Genomic DNA, 9080 nt, shown 5'->3' on the forward strand with positions numbered 1-9080 from the left:
TTGTTTGTTTGCGTATTGTTCTGTAAAATGTCAGTTAAATGAAACTGAATGCTAATGGCTGCTGGGTGGGGCCATCTGCTGGACCAGTTGGGGTGAGAGAAGGAAAACAGGATAAAGACATGCTGTGGAAGAGAGAGAGATTAATAACAAATATGATTCAGTGCAGAGAGGACTGTTAACACATAGTGAGTGAAGAAGAAATACATAGTGCATCATGGGAATGCCAAACAGCCTACACCTATTACAGCAATCATTTGCAGTCGGGTGGTCGGGCTGTCCACAGAGACACTCGGACGTTTAGCTCTCCGTTCCTCCTCCACGTTCTTCATATATCCATGTTGGAGAAATAAAGTAAATAAGTAAATACGTAAGTATATAAATAAGTAAATACCGGGGCTGAATGCCCTTTGTATTCATTGGTTAACCTCTGTCCTGAAATGCCACTGGTGTGCTCTCCTGCTCTCTGTGAAAAATTTTTAACTCATTTTATTCGTAAAGTTTTACATCTTAAGTCCTCGCTCCCCTCAGTGTCAAGTTTTATTCCCACCCCTGGTTGTTCATCATCATTTCAACAGTTTGAGCCGGTGTCACTCCATACTCTCAAGCAACTTATTGACCAATCAAAGAACACCTCTCCTGCTTATGATATCCTTCCATCTCGTTTAATTAAGGATTGCTTCAGCGTAATTGGACCCAGCATCCTATCTCAAATGAATATATCTCTACTTGCAGGCTCTGTCCTTTACCCTTCAAACGCGCTGTTGTCCAGCCCGTTCTTAAAAAAAGGAACCTTGATCATAACGATCTTGGGAACTATAGGCCGATGTCTAAGTTTCCATTCCTGTCCAGAATACTGGAGAGGATCATTCTTTCACAACTCCAGCCATATTTGGATGCGAATGCCATTTATGATAAATTTCAGTCTGCTTACAAACCCTGTTATAGTACTGAAACGGCCTTGCTCAGAGTCCTCAATGATCTCCTTCTGATTGCTGACTCCGGACGCTCTTCAGTCTTGGTCCTACTAGATCTATCCTCGGCCTTTGATATGGTAGATCATAACATCCTATTAGCGAGGCTTGAACACACAGTTGGCATTGGAGGTGCCGCCCTAGATTGGTTTAAGTCATACCTCTCTAATAGGTCCTTCTCGATCAATTTTGGCCCTTATTTCTCCTCTGCTGCACCTGTCTCCTGCAGCGTGCCTCAAGGATCTGTCCTTGGCCCCCTGCTCTTCTCACTGTATATGCTCCCCTTAGGCGCAATCTTTGAGAAGTATGACATCGCACATCATTGTTATGCTGACATACAGATGTATTTCAAGCTAACTGATGATCCCTCTATGTCTTTGTACGGTTTTCGCGAGTGCATGCGTGAGGTCAAAAGTTGGCTCGCAGGTAACTCTCTTATTCTAAACGACAGGAAAACGGAAATTATCGTGTTTGACAGTAGAGTCCCCCGTAGCCAACTCCGTGACGCCCTCGGTTCCTTTAACAGTTTCCTCACTGACACTGTTAGTGACCTGGGTGTATTTTTGGATAGCTCTTTTAAGTTCGATAAACAAGTGTCCTCTGTTGTTAAATCTTGTTTACTTCAATTGCGTCTTATTAGCCAGACATTATGTTCCACATAGGGACCTTGGAAAGCTTATCCACGCTTTTGTGACATCTAGGTTGGATTATTGCAACTCGCTTTACTTCGGTCTTAACTCTACTCTCCTCCATAGACTCCAAATTGTTCAGAACGCAGCTGCTTGTCTCCTTACTGGTAGTGGGCGGCGTGTCTCTATCACCCCTGTCCTTGCTGATCTGCATTGGCTTCCCGTTAAGTACCACATTCAATTCAAAATCCTGCTGCTTACCTTCCGAATTATTAACAATATAGCGCCAAGCTACCTCATTGAGCTACTTAGATCATACACCCCTAATAGAGCATTAAGATCATCTTCCCAGTCACTCTTGGTACTGCCGAGATCCCGGCTGAAGACTAGAGGTGACCACCAAATTTTTTTTTTTTGACTGTTTTATCCTCTACACTTAGCCTTCTTTTATGCTTTTATATGCAATTCTTTTGCCTTCGTGTGTTTTAATGCCATTCAACCTGCTAGCACGTTTTGGTACCTTGCCATAACCCTCATCCTTCCCTGTTACTTCATCTTACCCTCTTGCATGTTAAGCACTTTGGTACACCACTGGTTTTTAAATGTGCTATATAAATAAAGTTTGTTGTTTGTTGTTGTACCAAAAAATATACCTCTTAGCAATGCACTGGGATGTCGTGTTTCTCCAAGCATGACATCCCGGTGCATTTCAGACCCAGCAACACGCTCAGACAAAAACTGGTTCACCCGAAAGACAAAACTTCAAAACACAGACTTAACAACGTCGTGTATGCTGTACAGTGCAGCGAGGAATGCCCAGACCTCTACATTGGAGTGACCAAACAGCCACTTCACAAGCGCATGGCACAACATAGAAGAGCCACCTCCACAGGACAAGACTCAGCAGTCCATCTGCATCTTAAGGACTCTAAAGGACACTCTTTCAAGGATGCCAATGTTCACATTTTGGACAGAGAGGACAGATGGTTTGAAAGAGGAGTGAAAGAAGCCATCTTTGTCCGGTGTGAGTGACCATCTTTGAACAGAGGCGGTGGTTTACGACACCAACTGTCTGCCATCTATAATCCAGTTTTGAGTTCCCTCCCCAGACGCCTTAACGCCCACTCACATCCTGGGCCATCTGACCTCAGGAAATCACATGATAGGGTGGGGCCAGGTTTCACAATGAGCTCACCCAAAACCCTGGCTGATTGTGACCCACACCCGTTTTCACACCTTGGCTCATGTGATTAGAGGATCATCAGGGGGTCCTTTGTCCCTCTTTGGGGGGATACTCCCACTTTTGGGACTCTCCACATTTTGACCTTAGAACTGAAGAAGCTTCTCGGATGAGAGGTGGAACGTCTTCAAGCAACTCAAAGAAATCCAGACACTTTTCTTTCCAAGCTCCTTAGCCCTCTTAACAATGCAAAGCTATCAGCACAGGTGTAAAAGTACACACAATATTTATTTAAGTAGAAGTACAGATACTAGTGTTGAAGAACACTCTAATAAAAAGTAAAGGCTCCTAAATGTCTTGAAATTAAAAAAGTAAAAAACAACTCATTGCAGGACAATTGTAACCTATTGTAATTAATAATATAATATAATATAATTAGATGAGAATCCAAATGTTGTTCTAATGTAAATCCTACTTGTTCCCTTGAATCCGTTCTATATGACACAAGCAGTGAAAGAGAATCTTAAAAATAACTCTTTCCTGTTGTTTACATGGTAAAGGGTTTGGGGAAACCCTCAGAGCTTTTGTAGTGGCTCAGCAGATTCTGGAGAACAGAATCACAGCTCACAAGGATTTCTAATGTGAGGTTCAGTACAGTCTGTGATCAGCTGACCTGCTGCTCTTTGTTCATTTAAACAGCTGAACTCAACAAGATGGAAACAGATGTTTCACAGCTACCTTAGCTGATTTCCATCCCCTATGCTGACAGCACACTATCAAATCTTTATACTAGACAGGAGAACGTTGGTATATAGATTGAACTTTTTGAATCAATCTAAGCATTATCAGCTGAAATGCAACAAATCTCTGCCACACTTGATGTAACTGAACTCTGGCCATGAGCACCAGTCCAACACAGCGCTTTACTAAACACTTTAAGGCTCATGTAGCCCCATTATTTTATATTGCACAGCTGCCTTGTGGTTTGTGTCACATATTTGTGTTTTTTGCCCAGAGATGTGCATCGTAGTATAGTTTTGGATTTGGACTGCTACACTCAGATACTAACAGACAGAAACAAAGAGAAGCTGTCTTCTCTGAAGATGGTCTGCCTGGATTCGTGATGACACCAGAAGGTCCAAACCTTTGAGACTGACTCTCCAAGAGAAAAACAGGCCTATAAATGCTGCTGTTAGGACAGACCTTCCCAAAGTGTGGGGCCCGCCCCCTAGCGGGGGGCGCAGAGCCATTGCAGGGGGGGCGCGATATGAAAGGGGGGGGGACAAAACACTTGGACACTGCTAGCACGGGGTAACCCAAGCTAACCTGGTAACCCAACAAAAATTCCTCAGTATTTGAAGAACACAAACTTAGTGTGTTAGTTTGTTTTGCAGGACATCTGACAGTATGATACATCATTTATCCAAACACACCATATATAAATCCAATATTTCAATAAAGCCATAAGGTTACATTAGTGGAATATTTTTGTGAGCCCGTTGAGCTAATGTGATGAAATCATAACTATATGTTGATTAAAGTCTAATATAAGCACAGTGCTGGTGTGCAGGGCTGTTATATGCTGATGGCATATTATAAAGTGTTATGTCTATATCAAGCTTTTAACCTCATAATAAGCAGAGATATTTCTGTGTTTGTCTTCAACATTCCGATCCTTAGAGATGATTTGATGTGTGGATCAACAGCTATCACTAATTGAAGCACTTTAAACCTGCACTGGAAAAATATCACTTGTTTCAGCTGTGATCACTTTTGTTCCTCAGAATAAATTGTCAGCAGCTCATTGGCTGTGACGGAGGAGCAAAACAGCCACACGTTAACTGCGACCGCTGAAGTTCCTCTGTGAAGCCAACAAGTATGAAATGATATGTGAAAAGGATATTTAACATTAATTGTACCAATGATGTTGTGTTTTAGGCACAGATTTATTTCAAATATTTGAGGGTGCCACATGGCCCGGCCCGGGTTAGAATCCAACGTCCCTATCAAATAAAGCTGAAAAAGCCCCCCCCCCCCCCCCCCCCCCCACACACACACACACATATTTTTGAGCAAATGGCATATTAGGTTGTAATGTATTGAAATGTATGTTTAAATGTGTCAAGAACATTTATGAGTTGCAGTGAAAGGAAGTGCCTGTAAATGGTAAAATAAACAGAACTTTCAGTTTATCTATTAATCGAAAATCTGTTAATGACAAGAAAATATACTGTGTGAAAATAAACAGAATTTTCCATTTTATACATGAACGAAATGCCTATAAATAGTATATAAAGTACACTGTAGAATTACAGAATTTTCCGTTTTACCATTTAAGGGAAAGTCAACTTCTGTAATAAACAAAAAAATATATATATATTCTAGCAGCAAATTACTGTTGGGTCTGTGTTTCCACAAGCCCCGCTAGTTTAGAGACTTATTCATCATGAAGAAAACTAGACAGTCAGTGATCAATCGATTTACTTGCAAGGGAGGCCTTGTCGGTGTCTACCACAAAATGTCCCCAACGACAGCCTCCGCTTGGTGCCTTTTATTGGGAAAACCGTTCACACAATACACATCACAGCAAAGCAATGCCCACATGGTTCTAAGACAAGGCACTATGTGTGCGTGTGTGTGTGTTATGTGAGAATGTATGTGTGTGTGTGTGTTATGTGAGAATGTGTGTTCCTGATCACAACTGTTTCTACAACATCCTGGTCATAAAGAGGGTAGTCTCCCCCACACCCAATGTATGGTTTACCATGGATAACACAGTGAAGCCATACAAAGGGCAGGAAGCTTACCAAACATCAGACCTTCACAAGAATGTGCTTGTGATAAAACACTACAGCCCCCCCAGAACCTCGAGAGGCTGGGGAGGAGGACAAAGGAATTCCTTTCATCATAGTGCTGAAACAATGTAGAGATGGTAAGCATAAAAATGACAACATTTAACAATTCACTTTAACAATTACCACAAAATTTTCTTTTTTTAATGTATTCCCGTTTTACAGTGAATGCAAAATTGTGAAATCCAGGCTTCTGCTGTATACCTGAGATTTTTTTTTCTCCAAATAACGTGGACGTTTCTTCTTGTAAAATAAATGAGAAAAGATGATTTACCACAGGGGTGTCCAACTCCAAGTCCTTGAGAACTACCTTCCTACAGCTTTTAGATGTGTCCCTACTCCAACACAGCTGAATCAAATGGTTTGATTAGCTCTTCAGCATACCATCAAGTTTGGCAAAGGCCTGGTAACAAGCCATTCCTTTGATTCAGGTGTGTTGGAAAAAGGAAAAAGCTGCAGGAAGTTAGCTCTCGAGGGCTGGAGTTGGACACCCCTGATTTACCAGTTACAGACAGTATGCAGTAGCATTTAAAGGTTAATATGTAAGTTTTAGGCTATGTCCACACGTACCCGGGTATTTTTGAAAACGCAGATTTTTCTATGCGTTTGCACCTTTCGTCCACACGTAAACGGCGTTTTCGGTCACTGAAAACGGAGATTTCTAAAAACTCCGGCCAGGGTGGATATTTTCTAAAACTCAGTTTTTGCATTTACGTGTGGACGAAAAAAACGGAGAAAACGCAGCGTCAAAGGTGTGCGCCTTTTTAGACGTCACACTGTGCGCCACGTTATTGTTTCGGTGAAATGAATTTCTACAATACTGTTACTGTTAATTGTACTCTCTGCAGTGTTTAAATGCTTACATAACACACCGTTACTGTCCCTCCACACATACGACTGGTTCTGCTTCTATGCCCCAGCTTTGTTTACTATTTCCCACCGAGGCTTCTAGACTTCTGATTGGCCAACATTTCTACACGGTTAGGAATATAGCGCCACCTGCTGCTTTGGCATGTTCCTAGCAGCGTTTTCCTTCATTTCTGCGTTTACGTGTGGACGGGATTATTTTTTAAAACGAAAACGGAAAATCTCCATTTTCAAAAATACCCGTGTACGTGTGGACATAGCCTTAATCTGCTGGTACGTGCTGGACATTCGTCTGCTGGGGAAAGTCAGACAGAGCTCAGCTGCAGATAGAGGGAACAACTTAGCTGTATGTCACTGTGGATTAGGGTGGCTCTTTAAAGTCGATTTTCCCAATTCAGATCGATTCCAGTTTGAATAATGTGATATTGATTCATTAAATCCTAGATCGAGTTTTAAATATAGATGTATTTTGCACCAAAAACACTAGAATTGCAGGTTAAAAATCACAAAACTATTTCAACAACCACCAAACAGCAAAAACAGTAAATGACAGCAGATAAATGGATTCCACACAAAGCTTGGATTGTTCACCCAACAGCATATACATGGACACGCCGTGCTGAAACCCGACATCTCACAGGTTCTGATGCTGCAGGTTTCATCACTCTAACCAAAAATCACCAAAAATGAACCAGCAGCAAAAGAAGATCAAAACTACACTTCAGATTTGATAAATATCGTCATTATTTCCCTCTTACTTCTGTTGTTTTGCTTCCACAATTATGAAATCACACTTTCTGCACAGCTCTTTCTCTCTCTCAGTGTACTTCTCATCTCAAACTTCTGTATTCTGTCTTAATTGCTCGCTCATTGCGCACCATCTACCCTTGTGTACGGCACTGTCGGACGCTGTTTTTAAAAGATATTAAAAAAAAGAAAATAATTACCTGCGACAAGAATTTCTACTGTATAATACTGAAGAAATGATGCCAAATTGATAAACACCGATACTTTTCAATAAATAAGGTGGATGCATCATTGAATTGCTAAATCGCAATTAATTTTCATGACCTTAAGTGGTTTTTTGTGATGTTTCCATTTTTATTATTAAAACCCAGGACATAATTAGGAGAAATAATTTATTTATAATTAAATAAAAAAATGCTTTATTATTGTGGCGGGTCGTGGTCTGCGTTGTGAACGAGCAGAACTCAAAGTAAAGAATAGATCTCACCGGGCTAGCATCGATCCAATACCGATGCTGACTTGGTATCGATACTATCGATATTTGGATCGATCCGCCCACCACTACTTCAGGATGTGGCGGGCTACTGTGTGGAGTCTGTAATTGATAAGTTTCTAGTTAAGGTATTAGAGATTTTCTGTTTATTTCCAAAAGGTAACGTCCACGTTATGTTATAAAAAAACCAAAGAACGGAAGCCCAGATGTCCCAGTGTAAGCTTAAGTTTGTGGATATGTGAGAAGCTGGCAGCTTTAAATTTACCTTAAAACCTCCATGTGGGCATGTGATTTGGTCTGTGCATATCAGGCGATTGGTGCACGCCCATTTAAGGTTTTTTATGGAGACAGAGATGTTACGTGTATTTTTTGACATTTGCACAAAAAAAACAACCTTTCCTATTTAAGTCAGAATGATCAGATTCATAAAGCTGAACATAAGAAATGGTGTGCAAATGATCAGTATTTATTTCGGTTTGGATGTACACGTTTGTAAAATAGTGTTATGTGCGTTCAGATTACATCCTTTTTGTGGATTGAAGAACGCTTGTGTGAGTCCTCAAAAGTTACACACAAATCACTGCACACATTTGTTAAGCTTAGTTTACCCTTTATATCGAACGCATTTGCAACACTTTGGAGACAAATTTCTGTCCATAAATATGAAATCAAATCTGTTTTCTACATGAAGATTAAAAGAATCCACTTAAAACTAAAATACTCTGACATGTAATTATTGAGAAAAATGTGATAATATTAATATTGGCTGATATGAAAAACAAAATCTGTAAATTTGAAGGGAAGGTAAGACATACATTGTCAGGTACCTGGTTAGTAAGAAGTTGTGACTCTTTTTATATGATATGTGTTTGTTTCTGCACTGTGCTGCTGTTCCTGTGTCTATGTTTGTGTTTATTGGTGTGTGTGTGTGTGTGTGGCTGGGCCTGGTGGGTGTGGTCCTGCCAGGTTTTTGGCCACACCTGAAGATCATCACACACCTGGAGCTAATCAAGCTTCGTCAAGGAACTACCGTATTTTCCGGACTACAAAGCGCACCTGAATATTAGCCGCACAAGCTAAAATCAGGGGAAAATCCTGTTTTGTACATACATTAGCCGCACCTGACTAAAAGCCGCAGGTGTTTCAATGTTGACTTATCATATGTAAGAGAATATGCACAAAGGGAATTGTCAGGAAGGAGATGGCTGTTTGGAGACACACCCCTTTATTAATATTTTGAAAAACAAGTTACGGGTACATATTTGCATAACTTTTTAGGTATATGTACAAGTATCGGTAATTACAAGTATGAAACATGTACTGTGCTTCATAAATGAGTAA

This window comes from Perissodus microlepis, chromosome 3 (genome assembly GCF_051167445.1).
Source record: "Perissodus microlepis isolate ML-2025 ecotype Zambia chromosome 3, ASM5116744v1, whole genome shotgun sequence".
Lineage (NCBI taxonomy): Eukaryota > Metazoa > Chordata > Actinopteri > Cichliformes > Cichlidae > Perissodus > Perissodus microlepis.